Here is a 16873-nt window from a genome sequence, read left to right as displayed (position 1 = left end):
CTGAACCTTCATAGTTTTCTGTTAGTGATGATTCCTGAACGCCTGTACTGTAACTGTAACAAGCCCTGTATCTGTGTAGTCCTCATTCTCTGACTGCTGCTGTCAGGGCATGCTGACAGTTATAGTTCCCCAGCAGTTGCTGAGCCTCAGGTTGGAGGCCATGACTATAATGAATGAGTTTCAGTTGTGGAATACCCTTCAATGGATTCTTCCTTCAGTATCCTTACTGTTTTCCAGCTTTCTGCTGGATGCACTTCTCCTAATATCTCATTAAAAGGCGTCTAATTACAGGACGTGTGTGGACATTTCTACCACCGAGAGTCTACAGCTCCTAACACCATCAGAAAGCAGAAGATCTTCATAGACGTCTTTGACTTTGCAGTTTTATCTCTGGAGAACAGACGCCACTTAGAAGTGAACGACTTTGGAGCTTCGTGGAGCAGATTTCATCCTCTTAGAGATGGATGGAGCAGGATCTGAGCGGTGTCTACTGACCGCGGGCGATGTCTGATCATGAAGCCTCGTGGCAGATGGAATTAATGCATTTACATGTGTAAGATACACGGACTGTCTCCCACTTCCTCCAAGATGCCTTTGTATCCAGATTAATCTGCGGCTTTCCTCCATGAGCGCACGGAATTGATGCCAGTAATATGTCTGATTGGATTATTATTAAAGTAGCTCTTCAGCCAGTGACATTTAGGAAATGTGCACATTATTTAGGGGGCAAAGTAGTCACCAGATACTGATGATGGAGGTGACGGGTGGTCACCAGATACTGATGATGGAGGTGACGGGTGGTCACCAGATACTGATGATGGAGGTGACGGGTGGTCGCCAGATACTGATGATAGAGGTGACGGGCGGTCACTAGATACTGATGATGGAGGCGACGGGCGGTCACAAGACACTGATGATGGAGGTGATTGGCTGTCACCAGATACTGATGATGGAGGCAACAGGTGCTCAAACAAATACTGATGATGGGGGTGACTGGCGATTAGCAGATAATTATGGGATTTACACTTCTCGTTCCTTCTTTCATTTTGTATTTTGTTAATCGATAAAAATAAAGTATTAACTCTTCTATTTATGTCAGCATCTTACACTGCAGCATTTTTCCTCATCAGCCTAATACTTTTGCAGTTCTGTATGCAGACCCAGTTATCAGGCTTTATTTTTTTATATCTATATTTTTATACTTCTTCTGGATCAACAAAGCAGAGGCTTACATGCAGAAGTTGATGAATGTTTTTTACAAATCTGCTTTCTATAAAAAATGAAGATAAACAAGAACATGTAAAATAATGTGTACGATGGGGCGATGGGCAATGGAGCAATGAGCGATGGAGCAACGAGCAATGGAGCGATGGATGATGGAGTGATGGAGCGATGGAGCGATGGGCGATGGAGTGATGGATGATGGAGTGATGGGCGATGGAGAAATAAGAGATAGGTGATGGAGCGATGGGAGATGGAGCGACGGGCGATGGAGCAATGCAGTGATGGGCGATGAAGCGATGGGCGATGGAGTGATGCATGATGGAGTGATGGGCGATGGAGCAACAAGAGATGGGCGATGGTGCGATGGATGATGGAGCGATGGGTGATGGAGTGATGGGCGATGGAGCAATAAGAGATGGGCGATGGTGCGATGGACGATGGAGCGATGGGTGATGGAGTGATGGGCGATGGAGCAATGAGTGTTGGGCAATGGAGTGATGGGCAATGGAGCGAAGGGCGATGGAGCGATGGGGTGATGGGCGATGGAGTGATGAGCAATGGAGTGATGGGCGATGCAGCGATGGAGCGATGGGCGATGGAGTGATGAGCAATGGAGCGATGGGCGATGCAGCGATGGGCGATGGAGCGATGGAATGATGGGCGATGGAGCGATGGGCATTGTGATGTCTCACAAACATCAAAGAAGGAAACATTTACATTTTACTAAAGTCTCCAATATTCGACTGTCAGACGCTTCCCAGAGAAATCCATAAAATCTCCCAGGGCTGAGGCTCCAGACATTAATAATCATTATCTAACGGGAAACTGGTCCTCCTCCTTTGACAATATCTTTGTGAGTTGCTAATAAATGTCCAGCATCTGCGGATAATCTTGAAGTCTCGCGGCTCCTTTCTCCTCAGACCTTTTATTAAGTGCTGACATTCATTTCTCAGTAGGACGAAGCACAGAGCAGAAGTTTTCTCTGAGGTGAGAAGGTTATATTGGAGAGTGACTTCCATGAGATGAGCGTTACTCACATTACTGTCCGACGTTTCTCTTCTTTCCATAGAGAAGATGTAAAACCCAAATGTTTATTTTATGAACAGATTCAGCCATAGAAACCCGTAATGAAAAATGTTCCCCTGTGATTATATCCATATAAAAGCCTCGGGCGGCCGCGCTGCTGTATATTAGCACTTACTATAAACGCTGCCGCAGTGTTTCACCTTGAACGCGATTCTCGTATCAGATTGCTCGGTGTCAAAAGATCCATTTCAGTAATTTGCAGTGTTTTTGTGTACAATGATTTTATAATGCATTGATGCGTAGAATCTGTGTCAGCGGCACAATGATACATTGTAACATCCTGCTGACGGCAGATACCTGTACATCACAGCAAATGAGCCCCGGCTGAACATACAAACCAAGGTTAAAGACAAAGGAAGCGAGAAATAAATGGAGTGCGATAAAAAGGTGTCAGAAAGTGTCATCTGCAGCAGCTTTGTTGAATTAGCTAATTTTTGGATGTTTTGTAACTCTCCAGTCTTTATCCCTCTCTGATGAAGAGAATGGAAACAGTCGCAGCGGCTACAACACAAGGACGTTCATAAGAAGTCGAGGGATGTGGATCATGGGAATTGGATGTTTCGCCCCCAGCAGTTCGCCCCCGGGTACATTTCGTCCCCTCACATTTTGTCCCCAGCATTTGGCCCCCAGGATGTTTTGCCCCCCCACTTCTCACCCCCGCACATTTCGTCCCCGTCCGGAGGCGAAACGTGCGGGGGCGAAATGTGCGAGGGCGAATCTTCCTGGGGGCGAAATGATAGGGGTGTAATGATAGGGGGCAAAATGTATCTGGGGGCGAACAGATGGGGGCGAACTGCTGGGGGCAAATTGCTGGGGGCGAACTGCTGGGGGCGAAAATTCCTATAACCGTGGATCACGTCACCGGCTCTCTGCGGTCCAGGGGTGATAGGTTGAGTGTAAAACAGTCGATGTGGTGCTCCAGAGCTCCTCTATCACCTCCAGATTGTGCCAGTGACAGTGCTAAGATGGTCTGGACTCCATCACACACCTAACGTTGCAGATACCTGCATAAAGGGATTGGCCACTACTTGGACATCCACTTCAAATGCTATATTCCCCAGTGTAAAATTAAAAAAAATAGATACTCAGCTCCCACACCGGCAGCGCTCAGCGATGTCAGCACCTGGTCACCCATGATATTGTTATGCCACATGAGCACTGCAGTCTATCAGAGGCCGAAATGGAGCGGCTTTTATTATCACTTCCCACATATGAAACTTGGACGCCCAAGAGAAATGTGAGGACCACAACTCTTTAGCCGAACTGTAGCACTCATCTGGCAATACAAGTAGTAGTAGTACTACAAGTACTTTCGGCAGGCATCCGCGACCAATTACAGCTGATTTGCAGGGGTGCCGGGTGTCGGACCCCAGACGATCAGACATTGATGCCCTATCCCAAGGGTAGGGCATCAATGTAAAAGGTGTGGGTGTGTGAAGGGCTCAGTTGCAGGTGTTACACGCACGCCGCTAGGTTCAGATAGGGGTGAGACGGGTTTCATGAATTCTTTGGAATCCTGGAGGAACCATTACTCAGGGCGATCATAGGCTGCAGCTTCTCTGAGGCACACGATAAATTCAGTTGCTGACCAGACACATCTGACAAGAGTCTTTTCAACAGTTTAACAGTGGAATTTAATCTGAAGAACGGCCAGTGCAATTGAGGGATATTACAGCAACAATCTTCATTACAGTGCAGTCTCATAAAGCAGGCACAGTATTACAGTCTCTTCAGTGGCATAATTCAGCATAGATTAGATCTCTTAGCAGCACACTTCTATGCATACACAACCACAGGCTTTTCCTTCACAAGGACTCACTAGTACACAGCATTGTTTATCCTGCATGGAGATGGAGGGGGGAGGGTTTGATGAGGGAGATGATCCCTGTGACACAATTCCTTCCAGTCCTTATCTTTCAGCCCGATAATACTCTGCACTGTTAGTTCAGGGAGTCTATCTGACCTGTGTTTAGCTTCCCTCCTGACCTGAATTCTGTTCCCTTGTCTTCTGTGAGATACAGATCACACACCACCTTTCTCTATGGCTCCAGCCAGAACAGTAACTAGATTACTTCTAGTGATGAGCGAGTATGTTCGGTTAACCCTTTCGCAGAGTATACTCGGCCGAGCACCGAGTATTTATAGAATGTTCGGGCTTTAAGTTTTCGTCGCTCCGTGAACATGATTTGCGACTGTTTGACAGATATAATACATGTGAGGAATGCCTGTTTTTCCAGCATTCCTCACATGTATTAAATCTGTCAAACAGTCGCAAATCATGTTCACGGAGTGACAAAAACTTAAAGCCCGAACATTCTATAAATACTCGGTGCTCGGTGAAAGGGTTAACTGAACATACTCGCTCATCACTAATTACTTCATGTCACACAGGTGTATGCTGCAGGCTCAGGTGGAGGTGTATTCTGCCGGCTCAGATATAGGTGTGTGCCATGGGCTCAGGTGTGGGTGTGCCCCGGGCTCAGGTGCAGGTGTATGCTGCGGGCTCAGATGTAGGTGTGTTCCACGGGCTCAGGTGCAGGTGTATGCTGCAGGCTCAGATGTAGGTCTGTGCCACAGGCTCAGGGGTGGGTGTGCCATGGGCTCAGGTGCGTGTGTGTGCTACGGCTCAGGTGGAGGTGTATGCTGAGGGCTTAGGTGTACGCGTGTGCTGCGGGCTCAGGTGCAGGTGTATACTGCAGGCTCAGGTGTGTGTGTGCTGCGGGCTCAGGTGTGTGTGTGCTGCGGGCTCAGGTGTGGGTGTATGTCGCAGGCTCAGGTGCAGGTGTATGCTGCAGGCTCAGGTGTGGGTGTATGCCTCGGGCTCAGGTCGAGCTGTATGCCGCGGGCTCAGGTGCAGGTGTGTGTCACAGGCTCAGGTGCAGGTGTGTGTCACAGGCTCAGGTGTGGGTGTATGCCCTAGGATCAAGTGGAGGTGTATGCTGAAGGCTTAGGTGTGCATGGGTCGCATCCAGGGGATGGGGACGACTCGGTACCCGGGCCTTTGCCAGGTTTTGGGGATATCGCGGTGGTCGGCTCCCGGGCCCGTACCCTGGGGTCACTCTTGAAAAAGGGGATTGGAACTTGGATAAAATAAATAAACAGTTTGTGACGCCACCTGTGGTACCTGGTAATGATTACCAGCGCTGCTTCAGACCTCTGGGGGTGTTGGGATGACAGCTGAGGTGTTTCTGCTCCCCACAGGTGTAGCGGGCACCCGGGGCAGTGTGGAGTTTGATGGTGGGTGGTGCTGAGACTTGTAGTGCAGGCGGGATGGATGGCGCAGCTGAAATAATTGACTGAGGCAGTACAGTGCAGTCATCCGATTTTTACTCACAGTTCTTGTACAAGGTTCTCAGGTACACTGTACGGGTGTCCGCCTCCGCGTCGCACTGCGTCTACCAGACCAGGGGTTCAGCTCATCCTCAGATGTGTCAGGAGCGCTTGACGGAACCCCGCTTCCTTTATGTTCCTAACTAGACCGACTTCCCGCGCCGGGTCTTCTCCCTCCTGCCCTGCGCTTCCCACACTCAGTCCCGCTCGGGTGCTCTGAAGTCCCTATGGGCAACCTGGAGTTCCCGGACCTGCTTGACCCTCACGGTGACTAGGATGAGACTGTGGTGACTGCACCATGGAAGTGCAGAAGCTTCCGGTTTTTCCAGCCGAGACCTGGAGTAACACGGCTGGTCCAGGGGCCGGTCCCCTTCGATTCGGGGCGTACAGGTGCCGTCCTGCACTCGCCGTACCCCCTGGGATCCCTTCTATAGAATGGAGCCTTTCTCCTCTGCTCCCCTCCTGGACCTCTATCACTAGGCCCCACTTGTGGAGCAGAGCTCCTAAAGAGACTCTGCTCCCTGACTGACTGTCCTCACTCACTGACCTGCCACCCTATGATGGCTTCCCTTTATATACCAACTGCAATGGTGCTCCCCTACTCTACATCCTCCACCCACACCCACTACTGGTTACCCCTACCTTTGGTTCCCCCCACTCCAGCCAGGGACAGGGCTCAGCAGGAACACAGTGCATCTTGCCCTTCCAGCCTGCCTGGAGCAGTGTAGTGTTGAATGTGGGTGTTGGGGTTCCAGGCAGCATTCCCTCCTTACCTGAGAGAAGAGAGACACCACATCTCTGGGTGAGGTGCAGTACCTCTGTGGCGACCCAACCCTCAGGGGCGCCACACATGTGTGCTGCGGGCTCAGGAGCAGGTGTCTGCCAGGGGTTCAGGTGCAGGTGTATACTATGGGCTAAGGTGTGTGTGCTGTGGACTCAGGTGTGTAACTACCACGGGCTCAGGTACAAATGTATGCCGTGCGCTCAGGTGTGAGTGTGTGCAGTGGGGTCAGGTGGAGGTGTATGTCGCAGGCTCAGATGCAGGTGTGTGACGCGGACTCAGCTGTGGGTATATGTCGCAGGCTCAGGTGCATGCTGCTGGCTCAGGTGTGCATATGTGCTGCAGGCTCAGGTGTGGGTATATGCCGCAGGCTCAGGTGTGGGTGTATGCCGTGGGCTCAGGTGTGGGTGTATGCCGTGGGCTCAGGTGTGGGTGTATGCCGTGGGCTCAGGTGTGGGTGTATGCCGTGGGCTCAGGTGTGGGTGTATGCCGTGGGCTCAGGTGGCGGTAACCTGAGGCTGCTCCACACACTGCAGATGCCAGCAACCATCTCTTGAAGCAGCAGTTGTAGCAAGCTACAATCACTGCTGTTAACCCCTTAAATGCTGCTATCAATCAAGTGCAAAGTTATCTGTGTTAAATTGATGACTTTTTTATGCTTGAAAACTTGTGTAAAACCCTAGATAAATTCCCATCTAGAATCCTTATATCCAGACTAGAGATGAGCACATTGATTTGTAAAATTTCAAATTCATTATGCAATTTCCCAAATATTTCAGTTTCTGGTGAATGTGAAATCTTTGTAATTTTATTTGCAAAAATATAGAAAAATATTGGCCAGAAAGTGTAAACTTCGATTACTTCTATAGAGGGCTGAGAAAGTGTTAAATAATAACATACATTATATATTCACCTGTCCTATGTCCGCCCCCCAACATGTCCTTATGTTGCACCAGCAGCTCCTTGATGCCCCGCCGCTGGTCTTTGGATCTTCAGGCACTAAGTGACCACGTGTGGGCAATCACAAGCTCCTGCACCAGACGGGAGTGCTCAAAGATTAGGAGACCTGCAGCAGCAGGACAGGTGAGGGCCAGGCCCAGAACAGGTGAGGGATGGGCCCAAGAGATCTGAGGGCCGGGCCCAAAACAGATGAGGGCCAGGCTGAGGACATGTGAGGGCCGAGCCCAGAACAGGTGAGGGATGGGCCCAAAACAGATGAGGGCCAGGCTGAGGACATGTGAGGGCCGAGCCCAGAACAGGTGAGGGATGGGCCCAAAACAGATGAGGGCAAGGCTGAGGACATGTGAGGGCCGGGCCCAAAACAGGTGAGGGTCGGGCCCAGGACATGTGAGAGCCCAGCCCAGAACAGGTGAGGGATGGCCCAGAACAGGTGAGGGTCGGGCCTAGGACAGGTAAGGGTCGGGCCTGGTACAGGTGAGGGCCAGGCCTAGGACAGGTGAAGCCCGGGCCCAGGACAGGTGAGGGATGGGCCCAGAACAGGCGAGGGCTGGGCCCAAGACAGTGGAGGACTGGGCCCAGAACTCGTGAGAGATGGGCCCAGGACAGGTAAGGGCTGGGTCCAGGACAGGTGAGGGCCCATGACAGGTGAGTGTCAGGCCCAGGACAGGTGAGGGTCAGGCCCAGGACAGGTGAGGGCCGGGCCCAGAACAGGTGAGGGATGGCCCCAGAACAGGTGAGGGCCGGGCCCTGGACAGGTGAGGGTCAAGGCCAGGACAGGTGAGGGCCAAGCATAGTACAGGTGAGGATCGGGCCTAGGACAGGTGAGGACCAGGCCTAGGACAGGTGAGGGACGGGCCCAGTACAGGTGAGGGACGGGCCCAGAATCGGTGAGGGACGGGCTGAGGACAGATGAGGGTTGGGTCCAGGACAGGTGAGGGCCAGGCCCAGGACAGCTGAGGGCCAGGCCTAGGATAGGTGAAGGCCAGGACTAGGATAGGTGAGGGCTGGACCCAGGACAGGTGACGGTCAGGCCCAGGACAGGAGAGGGCCGGACCCAGGACAGGTGAGGGCCGGGCCCAGGACATTGTAGGACTGAGCCCAGAACAGGAGAGGGATCGGCGCAGGACAGGTGAGGGTTGGGCACAGGACAAGGGAGGGCCAGACCTAGGACAGGTGAGGGCAGGGCCCGGCACAGGAGAGGGCCAAGACTAGGATAGGAGAGGGCCAGGCCTAGGATAGGTGAGGGCCAGGACAGGTGAGGGCCAGGCCTAGGATAGGTGAGGGCCAGGACTAGGATTGGTGAGGGCTGGACCCAGGACAGTTGAGCGCCGGGCCCAGAACAGGTAAGGGACGGGCCCCGAACAGGTGAAAGAAGGGCCCAGGACAGGTGAGGGCCAGGTCCAGGATAGTGGAGGACTGGGCCCAGAACATGTGAGGGATGGGCCCAGGACAGGTGAGGGTTGGGCCTAGGACAGGTGAGGGCCGGGCCCGGAAAAAGGAGAGGGCCGGGCATAAGATAGGTGAGGGCCAGGCCTAGGATAGATGAGGGCCAGGACAGGTGAGGGCCGGGCCCAGGACAGGTGAGGGCTGGGCCCAGGACAGGTGAGGGCCAGGCCCAGGACAGGTGAGAGCAGGGCCCAGGACAGGTGAGGGCTGGGCCCAGGACAGGTGAGGGCTGGGCCCAGAAGAGGTGAGGGACAGGCAGAGGACAAGTGAGGGCCAGGCCTAGAACAGGTGAGGGTCGGGCCTAGAAGAGCTGAGTTTCGGGCCTAGAAAATGTGAGGGATGGGCAGAAGACCAGTGAGGGCCAGGCCTAGGACAGATGAGGGCTGGGCCTAACTCGAACTAAGAAAGTTGAGATCCAGGTCTAAGATAGAGGAGTGGTGTTACTTTTTAACCCCTTCTCTCCCTTCTATGTATTTAGCTCTGAAGTCTCCTCAGACTCCACCATATAATAATCGACTCTTTGGGACACTTTCCACTTGTGCCGATTTAATTTGGAGCAAATCAAATAAACCGGCCAAATTGTGCAAATCTGGACGAAACACATGTCAGAAGATTCGTATTTCTACTTCAGGAGATGAAAACCTGTAGAGATGTAATAATTCTCACAATCCTCACCTTTTACAGCTGGATGATCTTCTGTGAGCTAAAAAGTCTGTACAATACAATTTACTGCACTGATACATTGTAACAAACACAGCTGCGTGAAGTTTTGAGTCTCTAGAGGATTTTCATCTTCAATCTGAATATTAATGTTTTCATTTACTTACAAGCAGTAATCCTGAAGATGGTGAGAAGAAAGTATAATGTAATCAGTTCTGGATTCATGGAGATAAGTAACGAGGCCGGAGTGAGATTTAATGGCTGAAGTTACCCCTGGTTTCCTCGAGGTTTCCTCCGCGCTTACAATAGCAGATTGATGGGACCTCATTACTGCAGCAATTCCTGGGGCGCTTGGATCTATTTATCGGTGATATTGTCGCTCTCGGACTCTCGTCTCTTTGTTTTCTGTGGCTGCAGGAATCTTAACCCTGCGAGTTTTAGAATATACTTTATGTTTTGTTACTTTGTGTCTCGTTCATTCCTGCGGCCCTGGAATAATACACTACGTTCATCACCGGCTCAAATAAGCCGATATGATTTTTCTCTGTTGTCGGCACCGAATCCTGGAGTTTATTATATGACCTCTTACTGCAAAATTAAAATATTTATCAGGGTAATGATCGTCGTGATATTTTATCTTCCCAGTAAAAAACAACAAAAAAAGGCAAAATTTAAATTAAAGGGAAATGTGTATATTAACAAGACATCGTCAGCTGCATCGCGTCCGGCCATTGTCTACAGGAAATCAGGAGCATGGTGCCATTCATGTAGGACAGAAGACCCAGGAATTAAGACGTAGGATCCAACAACACTTCTCTAACGTGTCAACAGCCATAAAAGACCGTTTTTTTGGGGGCACGTTTTTTGAGTACTCACCCTTGTGGACAGCTGTGACCCTTCTTCTTCAGGATCTTCCTGGTGATTCCATGAGTTCCTTTCACCTACTATATTCAAAAGAAACACTTATCACTTTAATGGAGTTATTCCGTTCATATTTTTGTAAGTAATACTTTTAAAATCGATATTCTTATTGATATATTGTGTATATTTATGCAATCAGCATGTTGGTCCTATATTATGGTTTTGGGTCCTATTTGATATTTGCACATAGTACTAGAAACATATTTGCTGTCTCTTTTTCAGCTTCACTATCTGTGTGCACATGCGCCGGAGCCGCTGCGCGTCACAGTCTATGAGCAGTGCACGCAATAGGGAGTGCACGTGCATACAGTCAGTGAGGCTGGGAACTAAACACAGCTTCACTGCGCATGTGTGTGGAGCCGCTTGTCACGGCGCATGCGCGGATCGCCGATGGACAATGCGCAAGCATGGCTACAAATTACACACTGCACAAGCATGGCTCACAAAGGAAATGTGTGATCTGTAACTTTAGGCCTTTTAGTTCATTTCATCTTCAACTTGCTTCACTGTTCACAATAACGGTAATTTTGACCAGGGGTGCATAAACTTTTACATGTGACTGTATGTATCCTAGGAATGTATCCACGAATACATCACAATCAGGGGTGGATTAAGAGCAGCAAGGGCCCCGGGCAGTTTAGAAGGCGCGCCCCCCCCCCCACACCTGATGTATCACATGTCACATGATCCCCTGTGATAGATCATGTGATAGTTCACGTGAAATTAATTTGGCACAATATTAATTATAATAATTTTTTTTAGGCTGTGTGCCCACTATGCGTTTTTTAAGCAATTCCGCTGCAGAAACGCTTAAAAAACGCTTGGTAGAAGGTCTGCCATGTCCCCAATGATAATCCGCATGTGCTGTGCACATGCTGCAGAAATTTCCGCTGCGGATTATCATTGCGGAAAAATCCGCAGCACCACCAATTATTTTGCGGAAGCGCGGCGTTTTCACCGCCATTGACTTGCATTGGATCACATGGAATCCGCATCACTGCATCTGTACATGCGGAATCCATGCGTTTCAATGTGCGGATGGTACCCGGGTGTGGAGAAGAGGAGACTCTCCTCCGGACCCGGGTACCATAGAACCTGTAAAAAAAGAATAAAATAAAAAATAAATATCATACTTACCTTCTGATGGCCCCCGGTGTCTTTATCCAATGCGTCCTGGCAGCTCGCAATGGTCTGAAAAGGACCTGCCGTGACGTCATTTAGTCATGTGACGGGTCACGCGACCGCTTACGTCGGCAGGCCATTAGAAGGTAAGTATATATTTATTTTTTAGTTTTTACCATTCTTTTACGGTCACACTATATATGCCGGTTGCATGGATTTATATAGTGTGACCAAGTTATCAAGCACTTTCCAAGTGATGCTAAAATCGCTTGTCAACCCGCATGCGGAAATGTAAGTGAAGAACGCTTCACATCCGCATGTCCCTGGCAGGAAAAACGCATGTACAATCCGCATGTACAATCCGCATGTACAATCCGCATGCACAATCCGCATGTACAATCCGCATGTACAACCCGCATGTACAATCCGCATGCGTTTTTTCTGCCAGGGAGATGCAGAAACGCTCAAAAAAAATCCGGAGCATTTCTGCATCGTGGACACATAGCCTTACATTAATTGTATGACTCAATATTGAGCACACGTAGCCATCTATTCACAGCGGGAGGCCGCACGTAGCCATCTATACATGACAGGAGGCCACACGTAGCCATCTATACACAGCGGGAGGCCACACGTAGCCATCTATACACGGCAGGAGGACACACGTAGCCATCTATACACAGCAGGAGGCTGCACATAGCCATCTATACACAGCAGGAGGCCGCACGGCACCATCTATATATAGCGGGAGGCCGCACGTAGCCATCTATACACAGCAGGAGGCCGCACGTAGCCATCTATACATAGGGGGAGGCCGCGCGTAGCCATCTATGCACAGCAGGAGGCCGCACGGCGCCATCTATACACAGCAGGAGGCTGCACGTATCCATCTATACACAGCGGGAGGCCACACGTAGCCATCTATACACGGCAGCAGGCCGCACGTAGCCATCTATACAAGGCGGGAGGCCGCACGTAGCCATCTATACACAGCAGGAGGCCGCACGTAGCCATCTATACATAGGGGGAGGCCGCACGTAGCCATCTATACACAGCAGGAGGCCGCACGGCGCCATCTATACACAGCAGGGGGCCGCACGTAGCCATCTATACACAGCGGGAGACCACACGTGGCCATCTATACACGGCAGGAGGCCGCACGTAGCCATCTATACAAGGCCGCAGGCCGCACGTAGCCATCTATACACAGCAGGAGGCCACATGTAGCCATCTATACATAGGGGGAGGCCGCACGTAGCCATCTATACACAGCAGGAGGCCGCACGGCGCCATCTATACACAGCAGGAGGCCACACATAGCCATCTATACACAGCAGGAGGCCGCACGGCACCATCTATATACAGCGGGAGGCCGCACGTAGCCATCTATACACAGCAGGAGGCCGCATGGCGCCATCTATACACAGCGGGAGGCCGCATGTAGCCATCTATACACAGCAGGAGGCCGCACGGTGCCATCTATACACAGCAGGAGGCGTCACGGCACCATTTATACACAGCGGGAGGCCGCACGTAGCCATCTATACACAGCAGGAGGCCGCACGTAGCCATCTATACACAGCAGGAGGCCGCATGTAGCCATCTATACACAGCAGAAGGCCGCACGTAGCCATCTATACACAGCGGGAGGCCGCACGTAGCCATCTATACACAGCGGGAGGCCGCATGTAGCCAAGTATACACAGCGGGAGGCCGCACGTAGCTATCTATAGACAGTGGGAGGCCGCATGTAGCCATCTATACACAGCAGGATGCCACACATAGCCATCTATACACAGCAGGAGGCCACACGTAGCCATCTATACACAGCAGGGGGCCACACGTAGCCATCTATACACAGCAGGAGGCCGCACGGTGCCATCTATACACAGCAGGAGGCTGCATGTAGCCATCTATACACAGCGGGAGGATGCACGTAACCATGTAAACACAGCGGGAGGCTGCACTTAGACATCTATAGAAAGGGGGAGGCCGCAAGTAGCCATCTATACACAGCAGGATGCCGCACATAGCCATCTATACACAGCAGGGGGCCACACGTAGCCATCTATACACAGCAGGGGGCCACACGTAGCCATCTATACACAGCAGGAGGCCGCACGGTGCCATCTATACACAGCAGGAGGCGGCACGTAGCCATCTATACACAGCGGGAGGCCGCACGGTGCCATTTATACACAGCAGGAGGCCGCACGTAGCCATCTATACACAGCGGGAGGCCGCACGGTGCCATCTATACACAGCAGGCGGCCGCACATAGCCATCTATACACAGCGGGAGGCCGCACGTAGCCATCTATATACATCGGGAGGCTGCACTTAGCCATCTATATACAGCGGGAGGCTGCACGTAGCCATCTGTACACAGCAGGAGGCCGCACGTAGCCATCTATACACAGCGGGAGGCCACATGTAGCCATCTATATACAGCGGGAGGCCGCACGTAGCCATCTATATACAGCGGGAGGCTGCATGTAGCCATCTATACACAGCGGGAGGCCGCAAGTAGCGATCTATACACAGCAGGAGGCCACACGTAGCCATCTATACACGGCAGGAGGCCACACGTAGCCATCTATACACAGCGGGAGGCCACACGTAGCCATCTATACACGGCAGGAGGCCGCACGTAGCCATCTATACACAGCAGGAGGCCGCACGTATCCATCTATACACAGCGGGAGGCCGCACGTAGCCATCTATACATGGCAGGAGGCCACACGTAGCCATCTATACACAGCGGGAGCCCACACGTAGCCATCTATACACGGCAGGAGGACACACGTAGCCATCTATACACAGCAGGAGGCCGCACATAGCCATCTATATACAGCAGGAGGCCGCACGGCACCATCTATATATAGCGGGAGGCCGCACGTAGCCATCTATACACAGCAGGAGGCCGCACGTAGCCATCTATACATAGGGGGAGGCCGCGCGTAGCCATCTATGCACAGCAGGAGGCCGCACGGCGCCATCTATACACAGCAGGAGGCTGCACGTATCCATCTATACACAGCGGGAGGCCGCACGTAGCCATCTATACACGGCAGCAGGCCGCACGTAGCCATCTATACAAGGCGGGAGGCCGCACGTAGCCATCTATACACAGCAGGAGGCCGCACGTAGCCATCTATACATAGGGGAGGCCGCACGTAGCCATCTATACACAGCAGGAGGCCGCACGGCGCCATCTATACACAGCAGGAGGCCGCACGTAGCCATTTATACACAGCGGGAGACCACACGTGGCCATCTATACACGGCAGGAGGCCGCACGTAGCCATCTATACAAGGCCGCAGGCCGCACGTAGCCATCTATACACAGCAGGAGGCCGCATGTAGCCATCTATACATAGGGGGAGGCCGCACGTAGCCATCTATACACAGCGGGAGGCCACACGGCGCCATCTGTACACAGCAGGATGCCACACATAGCCATCTATATACAGCAGGAGGCCGCACGGCACCATCTATATACAGCGGGAGGCCGCACGTAGCCATCTATACACAGCAGGAGGCCGCATGGCGCCATCTATACACAGCGGGAGGCCGCACGTAGCCATCTATACACAGCAGGAGGCCGCACGGTGCCATCTATACACAGCAGGAGGCGTCACGGCACCATTTATACACAGCGGGAGGCCGCACGTAGCCATCTATACACAGCAGGAGGCCGCACGTAGCCATCTATACACAGCAGGAGGCCGCATGTAGCCATCTATACACAGCAGAAGGCCGCACGTAGCCATCTATACACAGCGGGAGGCCGCACGTAGCCATCTATACACAGCGGGAGGCCGCATGTAGCCAAGTATACACAGCGGGAGGCCGCACGTAGCTATCTATAGACAGTGGGAGGCCACACATAGCCATCTATACACAGCGGGAGGATGCACGTAACCATGTAAACACAGCGGGAGGCTGCACTTAGACATCTATAGAAAGGGGGAGGCCGCAAGTAGCCATCTATACACAGCAGGATGCCGCACATAGCCATCTATACACAGCAGGAGGCCACACGTAGTCATCTATACACAGCAGGGGGCCACACGTAGCCATCTATACACAGCAGGAGGCCGCACGGTGCCATCTATACACAGCAGGAGGCGGCACGTAGCCATCTATACACAGCGGGAGGCCGCACGGTGCCATTTATACACAGCAGGAGGCCGCACGTAGCCATCTATACACAGCGGGAGGCCGCACGGTGCCATCTATACACAGCAGGAGGCCGCACATAGCCATCTATACACAGCGGGAGGCCGCACGTAGCCATCTATATACATCGGGAGGCTGCACGTAGCCATCTATATACAGCGGGAGGCTGCACGTAGCCATCTATACACAGCAGGAGGCCGCACGTAGCCATCTATACACAGCGGGAGGCCACATGTAGCCATCTATATACAGCGGGAGGCCGCACGTAGCCATCTATATACAGCGGGAGGCTGCACGTAGCCATCTATACACAGCGGGAGGCCGCACGTAGCCATCTATACACAGCAGGAGGCCACACGTAGCCATCTATACATGGCAGGAGGCCACACGTAGCCATCTATACACAGCGGGAGGCCACACGTAGCCATCTATACATAGGGGGAGGCCGCACGTAGCCATCTATACACAGCAGGAGGCCGCACGGCGCCATCTATACACAGCAGGAGGCCGCACGTAGCCATCTATACACAGCGGGAGGCCACACGTGGCAATCTATACACGGCAGGAGGCTGCACGTAGCCATCTATACAAGGCTGGAGGCCGCACGTAGCTATCTATACACAGCAGGAGGCCGCATGTAGCCATCTATACATAGGGGGAGGCCGCACGTAGCTATCTATACACAGCAGGAGGCCGCACGGCGCCATCTATACACAGCGGGAGGCCGCACATAGCCATCTATATACAGCAAGAGGCCGCACGGCACCATCTATATACAGTGGGAGGCAGCACGTAGCCATCTATACACAGCAGGAGGCCGCATGGCGCCATCTATACACAGCGGGAGGCCGCACGTAGCCATCTATACACAGCAGGAGGCCGCACGGTGCCATCTATACACAGCAGGAGGCGTCACGGCACCATTTATACACAGCGGGAGGCCGCACGTAGCCATCTATACACAGCAGGAGGCCGCACATAGCCATCTATACACAGCAGAAGGCCGCACGTAGCCATCTATACACAGCGGAAGGCCGCACGTAGCCATCTATACACAGCGGGAGGCCGCATGTAGCCAAGTATACACAGCGGGAGGCCGCACGTAGCTATCTATAGACAGTGGGAGGCCGCACGTAGCCATCTATACACAGCGGGAGGACGC

The 16873-nt window shown here is 52.4% G+C and overlaps 1 long non-coding RNA gene across 1 annotated transcript in view; it reads right to left on the bottom strand.

Annotated features, from left to right (window-relative positions):
* Window positions 1-16873, bottom strand: part of LOC141160904 (uncharacterized) — a 65791-nt gene that overhangs the window by 30518 nt on the left and 18400 nt on the right. Inside the window, exon 2 of the long non-coding RNA XR_012250564.1 lies at window positions 10364-10431. This is a non-coding gene — a long non-coding RNA (uncharacterized lncRNA). The remainder of the gene's footprint in view (window positions 1-10363; window positions 10432-16873) is intronic.

Source organism: Phyllobates terribilis, unplaced genomic scaffold, assembly GCF_046119375.1.
Source record: "Phyllobates terribilis strain yellow unplaced genomic scaffold, ASM4611937v1 Scaffold_9__5_contigs__length_417890890, whole genome shotgun sequence".
NCBI classification, from domain to species: Eukaryota; Metazoa; Chordata; class Amphibia; order Anura; family Dendrobatidae; genus Phyllobates; species Phyllobates terribilis.
This window is presented reverse-complemented; position numbering and strand designations above follow the sequence as displayed.